Raw genomic sequence first — 15242 nt, forward strand, 5'->3', positions numbered from 1 at the left:
AATATAAGATTACATTGTTAAGATGTGGAACGTAAGAAGGGAAAGATTAACCAAAAAGTGACTACTAAAAAATATCAATATGATCTCATATGTGTAAAATTAAACATATGCACATGTATATACATACAGAGATGCATGAAAGCATGATAATCAGAATGTTACTGGTGGCCACCTCAAGATGAAAGGATACCCTTGCTTGCACATCTCATTCTCGTCTTCTGTGGCCCCTGGTGCCAACAAATACTGAGCATGGAGAGTGAGGGAAGGACAGTGGTGAACTGGCTTACTTTTCAAGGGAATCTCCATTCTCTGAAGGAAGTACTGCTCAAACTTGAACACACATCAGAATCACTTAGAGAGCTTGTTAAAACAGATTACTGGGCCCCATCCTTAGGGTTTCTGATTTAGTAAGTCTGAGGCGAGGCCCAAGGATTTGCATTTCCAGTAAGTTCCCAGATGATACAGACGCTGCTGCCCCAGGGACCACACTTTGGGGATCACTGCCCTAAAAGATGCTTGAAATTACTGTGGTCTCCTGTTCCCCTCTCTTTTGCCTTTTTTATTCCCTTCTCTTATCATTTTATTGAAGTTTGGGGAATTAAATTCTCAAATACTCTCTTTTCAAGTATCTGAAATGTACCTTAAAATGTTCATGAAGATCCTGTAACGTGCTCCAAGTACACTCTACTGCTTCAAAACTAATGGTTAAAAAAAACCCAGCAAAGCAAAACTACAGCAAATTAGTAATATATGCTATGAGATAAAGCATGGTAACACCTTGGTTTAATGATTACGAGATATCACTTAGAGGGGCCCAAATTTTGAATAAAATAATGTTAATATGTATACAATTTGCAGTACTGGTAATCATAAGGTGCTTGCAAATGGCAGAAGGGTTAATAATGTTTCTGTATCATGGGTAAGCAGATCTGGGTGACATGGACTAATAGAAGAGACATTTTTTAAATTTCTAAAACAATTTTGAAGAAATGGGAGGCATATTTGTTAGTATACAGACTAAGTTGCTGTAATAAAGGCCCCCAAATAAAATGGGTCAAATGAGATCAGGGTAGGTTTCTTTCTCAGTTAACTGTCTAGACATAGGCTAGCAGCTTTGTTCTGTGATGATGTCTAAGCATCCAGGTTCCTTCTACCTTGTTGCTTGCATTCTCTTTTTGTCTGCCTAGTTGAAGTTAGCTCACTGCACAATTCTGCCCATGAGAAGGAAGAAAGAGAAGAAGGGGAGAACAAACCCAGCCCATTAAAGCATGCATTCTCAGAAAGGACATATTGCCCCCAAGGGGCAAAATCTGGTTCACGGGCGGTGGAAGAGCAAAAAAACTTTAGTCTTTTTATGGCTAAAGCACAGATATTTACATACAGTGCATAAATAGATATACATCTGTGGTATTAAAATTTCATGGGGGCAATTAGGGAAAAAAAGTCTAAGAAGGCTCCTCACGGAAGTGATCATGAAAAACAGATTGCAAAATTATGTTTTAAAGGCAAGTAACAGAAGTTGCACACATCTCTCCTGCTCCCAAGAACTTACTCACAAAGATAAAACTAGATGCCAGGGAAGCTAGGAAATACTCTTTGGCTGGGTGGCTGTTGGCCGAGGGTAAACTTGGTTTCTTCCCATAGGAGCCTCTTCATAGGACTGCTTAAGTGTTCCCACAACGTGACAGTTGGTCACGCTCAGAGCAAGAAAGCCAAGAGACCACGATGGAAGCAGCAATGGATTTTATGACCAAGTCTTGGAATCCGTACGCTGCCACTTCCACCACTGTGTATGTAAGTATACAAAGCAATCCTGATACAATGCTGAACGAGCCTACACAGGCTGCAACTACCAGGAAGCTAGGTCTGGGGATCATCTAGGAGATGGGCTTTTTACTTGGAAGTACAATCGGAAGTTCTTATATATGTATGAATGGAAAAGTCATTCTGGTTAAATTCTAGTTGTCCTCCAAGGCCCTGACGAAATGTTAACTCCCTAGCCAGATTTCATTGCTTCCTTGTTCATGATTCTACATCACACTATTCCCACTTCTGGTGCAGTACCTATCACATGGTACAGTGGTTTGCTATGTATACGGCTGTCTCTCCAGTGAAAATATAGGACTGAGACTTAACTAAGTTTGATGCCCCCCCAAGCTCCAGGCAGTGTTGAACTTAAAAAAACTGCTAGTCACTCTCAGTACTGTATCAGTAAGGAAACCTATCTGGGACCAAAGCGAGAAACCTTCTAAATTATCTATTCAGCTCATCACTGATTTGCCTTATAAACCTAAACAACTTGCTTAAAACAAGCAAGTAACCTAGCAAACAAAACGAACCCAGAATACAAATTTATTCAGTTCAACGCTAGATGTAACTTCTCTGTTAACCAGAATTTTCATTTAGATAATTTTACATGGGCAGGCAAATTAAAATCCAAAATTTGCTGGATGAGTTTTGTAAGAGAAGATATGTGCTTCAGTGGAAAACTATGCTGCATTTAGATCACGCCCTCCCAGGTTATCTGATTCTAGCCTTTGATTGCTGTTGAGCTGTTTTACTTTATTAGTTTCTACTGAAGAAAACTGATAGTGATGCAAAATAACTCTTGCCGTTAGGCATGTGAATTCTGTCTGGTGGAGGGTCAACTGACTTCCCTCTACAATGGAAGAGGCCAGTTCTGCCTTCTCTGCACATTCATTTCAATAGTCCTGATCTATAAACGTGTCTGTTCTTTGGACTCTCCCTTTGAACTCTCCCTTTGAATTTGCTGTAACATCTTACTGGTTCCCTCATTTAATCAGTGAGTTAAATAAAATGTTTAACGCTTGTTCATTTTATATCTGTATAAAAACCATGATTTTACCCATTTTTGAAAGTTCTCCTCCAACAGCACATATATCTAGGACAAGAGGGATTGATTGTGTGACCTTAACCGAAGTTTTTAAAAAGCACAGACTGTAGAATTACACAAACCTGGATTCAAATCCTGGCTCTTTGAGGCACTCAGGGCCCCTGCACTGCATACCTCCAGTGGGAGCCGTTCACATTGCAGTTTTTGTGAATGTGCTTCACTGCATAGTCCTTTGCACAGATCTGCACTGCATATATGGCAACACCACCTCCACTTCACAAGTGTGCATGGGTGTGTGCACTAGGAAAGGTTGTCCTGTCCCTTTGCCCTGGTGGTGATGAAATGTTTTATGAACCAATAATATATGCATATAGGCTCAGCTATCGTAATGTAAGCAGAGCATGAGAGTAGAAAAGAATAAGGGGAAGAGATAAGAACAGCTTCTAAATGTTAACAGCCTTGATCAGCACTGTCCAACAGAACTTTTTGCAATGATGAAAATGGTCTAGATCGGTGCCACCCAATACAGTAGCCACAACCCACATGTGATTACTGAACACTTGAAATTTGGTTAGTATGACTGAGAAACTGAATTTTTTATTTTATTTCATTTTAATTAACTTATATTTAAATAGCTACATGTGGCTAATGGCTACCATACTGGACAACACAGGTATAGATAGACAACTAGTAAAAGGACAAACTACTAGACTCAGAAGAATGGGAAAAGCTTTTTGGTCCAAGGACCTACGTATTTAAAAAGCATTGAGACTCCAAAGAACTTTTGTTTATGTGGGTTATATCTATCTAGGTTTGTTATCTTAAGAAAAACCGAGAAATTCAAATTATTTTAAATTTTTACTCCACTTATTAGTCCATTTAAAAATAATAAGCTCATGATTTTTAGGAAAAGAACCCATATTTTCCAAAACAAAAAATAAATTAGTGAGAAGAGTGGCATTGCTTATATTTCTGCATTCAGTCTATTGTAACACTATATAGCCTCTAGAAAACTCCATTGTATGCTTATAAGAAAAAAGCAAACATCATGTAAGTATTATTATGAAAAGGGTCTCAGGAGCCCCCTGAGACCACACTTTGAGAACCAGTCACCTAGTTATTGGACAAGTAAACAGCAAAATATTAGATATTCACTCACCCAGGGCCACTCTCTTACCCTGTTGCAAACAGGTGACTTTGTCACCTACAGCAGGTGAAAGGCTCCGGCCACCAGGTTACCAGTAGAGGGTAAGGATAGGGCACCAGGCAGAAGATAAGAAGGTTAAGAGAAAGCCTATACAGTTGACCCTTGAACAATGTGGGGTTAGGGGCACCGACCTCCCTGATGCAGCAGAAAATCAACCTATAACTTTTGGCTCCCCCAAAACTTAACTATCAATACTACTAGCCTACTGTTGACCAGAAGCCTTACCAATAACACAGTCGATTAACACATATTTTGTAGGTTATATGTATTATATACTGTATTTTTACAATAAAGTAGCTAGAGAAAAGAAAACATTATTAAGAAAATTATAAGGGAGGGAAAATACATTTACAGTACTGGACTGTATTTACTGATACTGTAATTTACAACCGTTTATAAGTATCTACATCATATTGTCTTATAAGATACAAAACACTGTAGATATTATATGTATTACTAACACCAGACATCAAAAATGAAAGGATAATGTGAAAAAGAAATTTATATTTATTTACAGGTATAACGATTCATGCATTGATAATGAAGAAGCAACATGATTGTTTTATGGTAGCCTAGTGTAATCAATGTGATTATTTCACGGTAAGCCTAGTCTATACACTAATAAATAAGTCATTATAAAATTTTTATGGCATACAGTAATACAGTCATATTCATAATACAGTATTGGAAACATTGTTACCTTTTTAAAGAAACCACTTACCTGTGATGATAGGCTGATACACAATTTCTCCAATTAGGAGAGAGGAAGAAAGAGAGGCATACTGTATGGTAATGTAATTCTTTGAAATCAAAGTCATAAAACAGTAAGAAAACTAACACATTATTAATTTTATATTAAATATCAATCACCTTATGCCTAGTAGCTACATATATTTTATGCATTCATAACATATATTTTTCTTAATTTTTTCCATGTTTCTAGTCTACAGAATTTGTCTGCAAGTTTTTCAAATTGTCATAAATCTCCAAAAATTTTTCCAATATATTTATTGAAAAAAACATGTGTACAAGTGGACCTGCGCAGTTCAAACCCATATTGTTCAAGTGTCAACTGTATATTAAACTGTGGGGCCCTCAGTTCCTATTCAGGAAAGAATTCACATTGTAGGCCTAAGACTGCTATTCTCTGAAAGGCCTGTTTGCAAGGCTAGCCTTTGGCTGGTATCTGGAAACTCTGATTTCAAGAAGGTTCCCACCATTCCCTAACTGATAGAAGCAGTTTAATGTGCCTAAACACAAACAATGTGGTTTGTGCCGAACACCTGCTTTCCTTCTGGGAGTCTAGAATTTTGGTGCATAAAATTCAGCACAGCCTGTGTGACTCCAGTGGGAGAGGACTCTGGAAGCTGGTGCCTGCTTTCCTCTAGACTTTGCCCCACCTACCTTTTTCCTTTGCTAATTTTGTGTTGTGTCCTTTCACTGTATTAAATCATAGCTGTGAGTATGACTACATGCCAAGTCCTGTGGGTCCTCTTAGTGAATCACTGAACCTGTGGGTAGTCTTAGGTAATCTCGACATATTCCACTTCATTGGCCCTGCTCCCAGAATGTCGACACCTAGGATTATATCCCACACTACAGAGGTCTGGAGGCTTCTCCCTGAAGAAACTGAAAAGCCAAACAAACAGGAAAAAGGACCACAAAGGGCAGAAACAATGAAAAAAGCAAAAGAAAACTCCAAAAATAAAACTACAATTTATATCTTTAAAAAGGTAAGAAAATATATTGCATCTATAAAATGCAAAGAAGCAGAGAACAAGAAAGGTTAAAATTTTAAATATGATAATCAAAAATAAATACTGAATAGAAGTGGAAGTGCTAGAAGATAGAGTTGAAAAAAAATTGCCTTGAGAAGTTGAAAAAAAAAAAAGGAGAAGGATAAAAAACAGAAGAGAGAAGAAAACTAAAGGATCAATTCAGGAAGTCTAAAATACTTAACTAAAGAAAAAGAACGGGAGTTCTCTGGTGGCCTAGTGGTTATTTCTGGGCTTTCACTGCTGTGGCCCGCATTCAATCCCTGTTCCAGATCACGCAAGCCACGTGGTGTGGCAAAACAAAAACAAAAACAAACAAACAAACAAAACAGGAACAAAAAAGAAAGAGGGCTTCCCTGGTGGCGCAGTGGTTAAGAATCCACCTGCCAATGCAGGGGACACGGGTTTGAGCCCTGGTCCGGGAAGATCCCACATGCCGCAGAGCAACTAAGCCTGTGTGCCACAACTACTGAGCCTGCGCTCTAGAACCTGCGAGCCACAGCTACTGAAGTCTGTGCACCTAGAGCTTGTGCTCCACAACAAAAGAAGCCACTGCAATGAGAAGCCCGCGCACCGTAACGAAGAGTAGCCCCCGCTCACTGCAACTAGAGAAAGCCCGCACGCAGCAACGAAGACCCAATGCAGCCAAAAATAAAATAAATAAATTTATTTTAAAAAAAAAAGAGAAAGAGAGAGAATATTTTAAATGGAAAGAAAAAAACTTATTGAAATAAATTTCACCAGACTAGGAAAAAAGAGGCCTCAGGTTGAAAGAGCCAAAACACAATAAATGGAAAAAAAGAACCACAGTAAGGTCACATAACCATAAAATTTCAGAATACCAGAGAGGAGTGTACCAGAAGAAGCATGCCAGAGAAATCAAGTGTAAGGGTAGAATAAAGACATTTCTGAGACACACAAGGACTTAGAAAATTTATCCTCTCTTAGAAAGTAACTGGACTAAGTGCTTCACCAAAGTGATTGAGTAAACCAAACCAGGATCCAAATAAAGAATCCAAACTAGGAGAGACGTGAAGGAAAGTCCCAGCTATGCACCAAATTGAGAGAACTTTATCTTCTCCCTTCAGTTCAAAATTCCATCTTGGCTATCATATTTTTAATTTCATAGAGCATTTTCTCCTTCTCTGATTGTTTCTTTCCATAGCATCCAATTCTTATTTCATGGGTGCACTCTCCTTTCCTATCTCTTTAAAGATCCTAATCTTCAGGTTGGTGCAAACCTAGAATCAGACCAGATCAGAGTATGAAGAATGAGATCTAACAAAAGGAAAGGCAAAAATCACATGATCATCTCAATAGACACAGAAAACACATTTGACAAAATTCAACATCCATTCATGATAAAAACTCTCATCAAAGTGGGTATAGAGGGAACATATCTCAACATCATAAAGGTCATTTATGACAAACTCACAGCCAGCAAAATACTCAATGCTGAAGAGCTGAAAGCCTCCCTGCTGAATTCAAGAACAAAATAAAGATGCCCACTCTCACCGCTTTTATTTAACAAAGTATTGGAAGTCCCAGCTATGGCCATCAGACAAAAAAAAAAAAAAAGAAATAAAAGGTATCCAAATTGTAAGAGAAGAGGTAAAATTCACTATCTGCAGATGACATGATACTCTCTAGAGAACCCTAAAGTCTCCACACAAAAACTACTCGAACTAATAAATGATTTCAGCAAGGTAGCAGGATACAAGATTAATATACAGAAATCTGTTGCATTTCTATACACCAGTGATGAAATATCAGAAGGAGAAAGTAAAAAACAATCCCATTTAAAATCACATCAAGGGAAGAGATATGGGGATATATGTATATGTATAGCTGATTCACTTTGTTATAAAGCAGAAACTAACACACCATTGTAAAGCAATTATACTCCAATAAAGATGTTAAAAAATTAATTAATTAATTAATTAAATAAAATCACATCAAAAAAACACTAGGAATAAACTTAACCAAGGAGGTAAAAGACGTATACACTAAAAACTATAAAACACTGATAAAAGAAATGGAAGATGATTCAAAGAAATGGAAAAATATCTCATGCTTTTGAATTGAAAGAAGTAATATTGTTAAAATGGCCATATAATCCAAAGAAATCTACAGATTTAATGCAATCCCTATCAAAATACCCATGACATTTTCCACAGAACTAGAATAAATAATTCTAAAATTTATATGGGGACTTCCCTGGTGGCACAGTGGTTAAGAATCTGCCTGCCAATGCAGGGGACACAGTTTTGAGCCCTGGTCCGGGAAGATCCCACATGCCGTGGAGCAACTAAGCCCATGAGCCACAACTACTGAGCCTGCACTCTAGAGCCTGTGAGCCACAACTACTGAGCCTGCATGCCACAACTACTGAAGCCCACACACCTAGAGCCATGCTTCGTAACAAGAGAAGCCACTGCAATGAGAAGCCCACGCACCTCAACGAAGAGTAGCCCCCCACTCGCCGCAACTAGAGAAAGCCCGTGTGCCGCAACAGAGATCCAACGCAGCCAAAAATAAATAAATAAATAAATAAATAAATAAATAAATTTATATTAAAAAATTTATATGGAATCACAAAATACTGAGAATTGCCAAAGCAAACCTGAGAGAAAAGAAAAAAGCTGGAGGCATAACCCTTCCAGACCTCAGACTACACACAACAAAGCTACAGCAATCAAAACAGCATGGTAATGGTACAAAAACAGAAACATAGATCAATGGAACAGAATAGAGAGCCAAGAAATAAGCCCATGCTCAACTAATCTATGACAACTAAGGCAAGAATATACAACGGAGAAAAGAGAGTCTCTTTAACAAGTGGTGCTGGGAAAGCTGTACAGCTATATGTAAAACAATGAAATTAGAACATTTTCTCATATACAAAAATAAACTCAGAATGGTTTAAAGATCTAAATGTAAGACATGACACTGTAAAACTCCTAGAAGAGAACATAGGTGAAACATTCTTTGACATAAATCACAGCAGTATTTTCATAGATCAGTCTCCCAAGGCAAAAGAAATAAAATAAAAAATAAAAAAATGGGACCTAATCAAACTTAAAAGCTTTTGCACAGTGAAAGAAACCATTAACAAAATGAAAAGATAACCTACGAAATGGGAGAAAATATTTGCAAATGATGCAACTAACAAGGGGTTAATATCCAAAATACATAAACAGTTCATATAGCTCAATATCAAAAAAAAACAAACAATCCAATAAAAAAATGGGCAGAAGACCTAAATAGACATTTTTCCAAAGAAGATATACAGATGGCTGACAGGCACATGAAAAGATGCTCAACATTGCTAATTATTAGAGAAATGCAAATCAAAACCACAATGAGGTATCACCTCACATGGGTCAAAATGACTACCATCAAAAAGTCTACAAAGAAATGCCAAAGAGAATGTGGAGAAAAGGGGACACTTGTATACTGTTCATGGGAATGTAAACTGGTGTAGCCACTATGGAAAATGGTACGGAGGTCCTTTAAAACCTAAAAATAGAACTCATAAGATCCAGCAGTTTCATTCCTGGGTATATATCTGGAAAAAAAAGTGAACACTCTAACTCAAAAAGATACATGCACCCAATGTTCACAGTAGCATTATTTACAGTAGCCAAGATATGGAAGCAACCTAAGTGTCCATCAAGAGCCTATTGGCTTAAGAAATGTGATATATATATATTGGAATATTATTCAGCCATAAAACAGAATGAAATTTTGCCATTTGCAGCAACATGGATGGACCTAGAGAATATTACGCTTAGTGAAATAAGTCAGACAGAGAAACACAAATACTATATGTTATCACTTATATGTGGAAGTAATACAAATGAATCTATATACAAAACAGAAACAGACTCACAGACATAGAAAACAAATTTATGAGTATGGGATTAACACATACTAACTGCTATACATAAAATAGATAAAAACAAGGATTTACTGTAGAGCACAGGGAATTATACTCAACAGTTTGTAATAAGCTATAATGGAATGTAATCTGCTAAATAAATAAAAAACAGGAAAAAAAGAATGAGGTCTAGAGAAAGGAAGTCTTAAGGAAAAAATGAAATTGACAGATTCCTGCATTTGTTTAATGCATCTGAGTAACTGGAAAAAATCAACCTTACATTAATAGAAAATTAAGTAAATGAAAGAAACAATCTTAGTTTATCTTTTGGCTGAAAGGCTAATCATATTTACCTAGTCATAATAATATGAAACCTCACTACTGATTTAACTAAATATTGAGATAAAAATCTCAATTGAGAGGATGGAAGAAGTCAAAATAGAATACAGAGAAAAGGAGCTAAATCCTCATCTTCATTTATTAGTTCTCAATTTATCAAAAAAGCCATTAAATCATTTAAATCAAGAAGTAGTTATAAAGTATACTTTTTAGAAAGACAGAGGTAAATACTACTAGGAAAAGTTGCATGAGTTGAAAGTAGTTGCCTCCCAGGAAATAAACAAGCACTCAAGAGGAATGTGTCCCACTTTTCTGTAGTAAAATTTTAAGAATCGATTTATTTTTTCAATGATATATATTATTACTTCGATGTTGAGGTAACATTTAAAAAATAATTTATTGGCTAATTAAACTGGAAGGTTTTACAATTCCTTACATCAGTACTCAGAGCGATTTCCTCTTCACTAAGCAAGAGAGTCTTGTACTCAATACCCCAACAACCATGAGGAAAATTCTTCTTTTAATTGTCTTTTCAATTTTTTCATCAAGGTGGGAATTCCCTGGTGGTCCAGCGGGTAAGACTCCATGCTCTCAATGCAGGGGGCCCAGGTTCGATTCCTGGTTGGGGAACTGGATCCCACATGCGTGCCGCAGCTAAGGAGTCTGCATGCCGCAACTAAGAAGTCCGCATGCCTCAACTAAGTAGGCTGCATGCCGCAATTATGAGCCTGTGTGCTGCAACAAAGACCCCACATGCCACAACTAAGACCCAGTGCAGCCTAAATAAATAAAATAAATGAACATTGTTAACAAAAAAACACAAAACAAAAAGAAGTTTTGATCGAGGTCCATTTTCTGTCTTTATTCTCTCTTTCTGTTCTGATCATTTTTTAGAAAAACACTTTTAGGGTCCTGAACCAAGATGGCAGAGTAGAAGGACGTGCACTCACTCCCTCTTGCGAGAACACCAGAATCACAACTAGCTGCTGGACAATCATCGACAGGAAGACACTGGAACTCACCAAAAAAGATACCCCACAAACAAAGACAAAGGAGAAGCCACAATGAGACAGTAGGAGGGGTGCAATCACAGTAAAATCAAATCCCATAACTGCTGGGTGGGTGACTTACAGACTGGAGAACACTTATACCACAGAAGTCCACCCACTGGAGTGAAGGTTCTGAGCCCCACATCAGGCTTCTGAACCTGAGAGAATGGCAATGGGAGGAGGAATTCCTAGAGAATCAGACTTTGAAGTCTAGTGGGATTTGATTGCAGGACTTCGACAGGACTGGGGGAAACAGAGACTCCACTCTTGGAGGGCACACACAAAGTAATGTGCGCATCGGGACCCAGGGGAAGGAGCAGTGCCCCCAGGGGAGACTGAATCAGACCTACCTGCTAGTGTTGGAGGGTCTCCTGCAGAGGCAGGGGGTGGCTGTGGCTCACCATGAGGACAAGGACACTGGCAGCAGAGGTTGTGGGAAGTGCTCCTTGGTGTTAGACCTCCCAGAGTCCGCCATTAGCCCAGCCAAAGAGCCCAGGTAGGCTCCAGTGTTGGGTTGTCTCAGGCCAAACAACCAACAGGGAAGGAACACAGCCCCACCCATCAGCAGTCAAGTGGATTAAAGTTTTACTGAGCTCTGCCCATCAGAGCAACAGCCAGCTCTACCCACCACCAGTCCCTCCCATCAGGAAACTTGCACAAGCCTCTTAGATAGCCTCATCCACCAGAGGGCAGATAGCAGAAGCAAGAAGAACTACAATCCTGCAGCCTGTGGAACAAAAACCACATTCACAGAAAGATAGACAAGATGAAAAGGCAGAGGGCTATGTACCAGATGAAGGAACAAGATAAAACCCCAGAAAAACAACTAAATGAAGTGGAGATAGGCAACCTTCCAGAAAAAGAATTCAGAATAATGATAGTGAAGATGATCCAGGACCTCGGAAAAGGAATGGAGGCAAAGATCGAGAAGATGCAAGATATGTTTAACAAAGACATAGAAGAATTAAAGAACAAACAAACAGAGATGAACAATACAATAACTGAAATGAAAACTACACTAGAAGGAATCAATAGCAGAATAACTGATGCAGAAGAACGGATCAGTGACCTGGAAGACAGAATGGTGGAATTCACTGCTGTGGAACAGAATAAAGAAAAAAGAATGATAAGAAATGAAGACAGCCTAAGAGACCTCTGGGACAACATTAAACACAACAACATTCGCATTATAGGGGTCCCAGAAGGAGAAGAGAGAGAGAAAGGACCAGAGAAAATATTTGAAGAGATTATACCCGAAAACTTCCCCTAACATGGGAAAGGAAATAGCCACCCAAGTCCAGGAAGCGCAGCAAGTCCCATAGAGGATAAACCCAAGGAGAAACACGCCAAGACACATAGTAATCAAATTGGCAAAAATTAAAGACAAAGAAAAATTATTGAAAGCAGCAAGGGAAAAATGACAAATAACATACAAGGGAACTCCCATGACGTTAACAGCTGATTTCTCAGAAGAAACTGTACAAGCCAGAAGGGAGTGGCATGATATACTTAAAGTGATGAAAGGGAAGAACCTACAACCAAGATTACTCTCCCTGGCAAGGATCTCATTCAGATTCGATGGAGAAATCAAAAGCTTTACAGACAAGCAAAAGCTAAGAGAGTTCAGCACCACCAAACCAGCTCTACAACAAATGCTAAAGGAACTTCTCTAAGTGGGAAACACAAGAGAAGAGAAGGACCTACAAAAACAGACCCAAAACAATTAAGAAAATGGTCATAGGAACATACATATCGATAATTACCTTAAACATGAATGGATTAAATGCTCCAACCAAAAGACACGGGCTTGCTGAATGGGTACAAAAACGAGACCCATATATATGCTGTCTACAAGAGACCCACTTCAGACCTAGGGACACATACAAACTGAAAGTGAGGGATGAAAAAAGATATTCCATGCAAATGGAAATCAAAAGAAAGCTGGAGTAGCTATACTCATATCAGATAAAATAGACTTTAAAATAAAGAATGTTACAAGAGACAAGGAAGGACACTACATAATGATCAAGGGATCAATCCAAGAACAAGATATAACAATTATAAATATATATGCACCCAACATAGGGGCACCTCAATACATAAGGCAACTGCTAACAGCTATAAAAGAGGAAATCAACAATAATACAATAATAGTGAGGGACTTTAACACCTCACTTACATCAATGGACAGAGCATCCAAAATGAAAATAAATAAGGAAACAGAAGCTTTAAATGACACAAAAGACCAGATAGATTTAATTGATATTTATAGGACATTCCATCCAAAAACAGCAGATTACACTTTCTTCTCAAGTGTGCATGGAACATTCTCCAGGATAGATCACATCTGGGGTCACAAATCAAGCCTCAGTAAATTTAAGAAAATTGAAATCATATCAAGCATCTTTTCTGACCACAACACTATGAGATTAGAAATGAATTACAGGGGCTTCCCTGGTGGCGCGGTGGTTGAGAGTCTGCCTGCCAATGCAGGGGACACGGGTTCGAGCCCTGGTCTGGGAAGATCCCACATGCTGCAGAGCAACTAGGCCCGTGAGCCACAACTACTGAGCCTGTGCGTCTGGAACCTGTGCTCCGCAACAAGAGAGGCCGTGACAGTGAGAGGCCAGCACACCGTGTTGAAGAGTGGCCCCCACTTGCCGCAACTAGAGAAAGCCTTCACACAGAAACGAAGACCCAACACAGCCAAATTAATTAATTAATTAATTAATGAAAAAAAAATTTTTAAAAAAAGAAATGAATTACAGGGAAAAAAACGTAAAAAACACAAACACATGGAGGCTAAGCAATACGTTACTAAATAACCAAGAGATCACTGAAGAAATCAAAGAGGAAATAAAAAAATACCTAGAGACAGATGACAATGAAAACATGATGATCCAAAACCTATGGGATGCAGCAAAAGCAGCTCTAAGAGGGAAGTTTATAGCTATACAAGCCTACCTCAAGAAACAAGAAAAATCTCAAGTAAACAATCTAACCTTACACCTAAAGGAACTAGAGAAAGAAGAACAAACAAAACCCAAAGTTAGGAGAAGGAAAGAAATCATAAAGATCAGAGCAGAAATAAATGAAATAGAAACAAAGAAAACAATAGCAAAGATCAATAAAACTAAAAGCTGGTTCTTTGAGAAGATAAACAAAATTGATAAACCATTAGCCAGACTCATCAAGAAAAAGAGGGAGAGGAATCAAATCAATAAAATTAACAATGGAAAAGGAGAAGTTACAACAGACACCGCAGAAATACAAAGCATCCTAAGAGACTACTACAAGCAACTCTATGCCAATAAAATGGACAACCTGGAAGAAATGGACAAATTCTTAGAAAGGTATAACCTTCCAAGACTGAACCAGGAAGAAATAGAAAATATGAACAGGGGCTTCCCTGGTGGCGCAGTGGTTGAGAATCTGCCTGCCAATGCAGGGGACACGGGTTCGAGCCCTGGTCTGGGAAGATCCCACATGCTGCAGAGCAACTGGGACCGTGAGCCACAACTACTGAGCCTGTGCGTCTGGAGCCTGTGCTCCGCAACAAAAGAGGCCGCAACAGTGAGAGGCCCGCGCACCGCGATGAAGAGGGGCCCACGCTCGCCGCAACTGGAGAAAGCCCTCGCACGGAAACGAAGACCCAACACAGCCATAAATAAAATTAATTAATTAATTAAAATTAAAATCTTTTAAAAAAAGAAAATATGAACAGACCAATCACAGGTAATGAAATTGAAACTGTGATTAAAAATCTTCCAACAAACAAAAGTCCAGGACCAGATGGCTTCACAGGTGAATTCTATCAAACATTCAGAGAAGAGCTAACACCCATCTTTCTCAAACTCTTCCAAAAAATTGCAGAGGAAGGAAGACTCCCAAACTCATTCTATGAGGCCACCATCACCCTGATACCAAAACCAGACAAAGATACTACAAAAAAAGAAAATTACAGACCAGTATCACTGATGAATATAGATGCAAAAATCCTCAACAAAATACTAGCAAACAGAATCCAACAACACATTAAAAGGATCATACACCATGATCAAATGGGATTTCTCCCAGGGATGCAAGGATTTTTCAATATACACAAATCAATCAATGTGATACACCATATTAACAAATT

The sequence above is a fragment of the Balaenoptera borealis genome (assembly GCF_965194805.1).
Source record: "Balaenoptera borealis genome assembly, chromosome: 15".
Taxonomy (NCBI): Eukaryota; Metazoa; Chordata; class Mammalia; order Artiodactyla; family Balaenopteridae; genus Balaenoptera; species Balaenoptera borealis.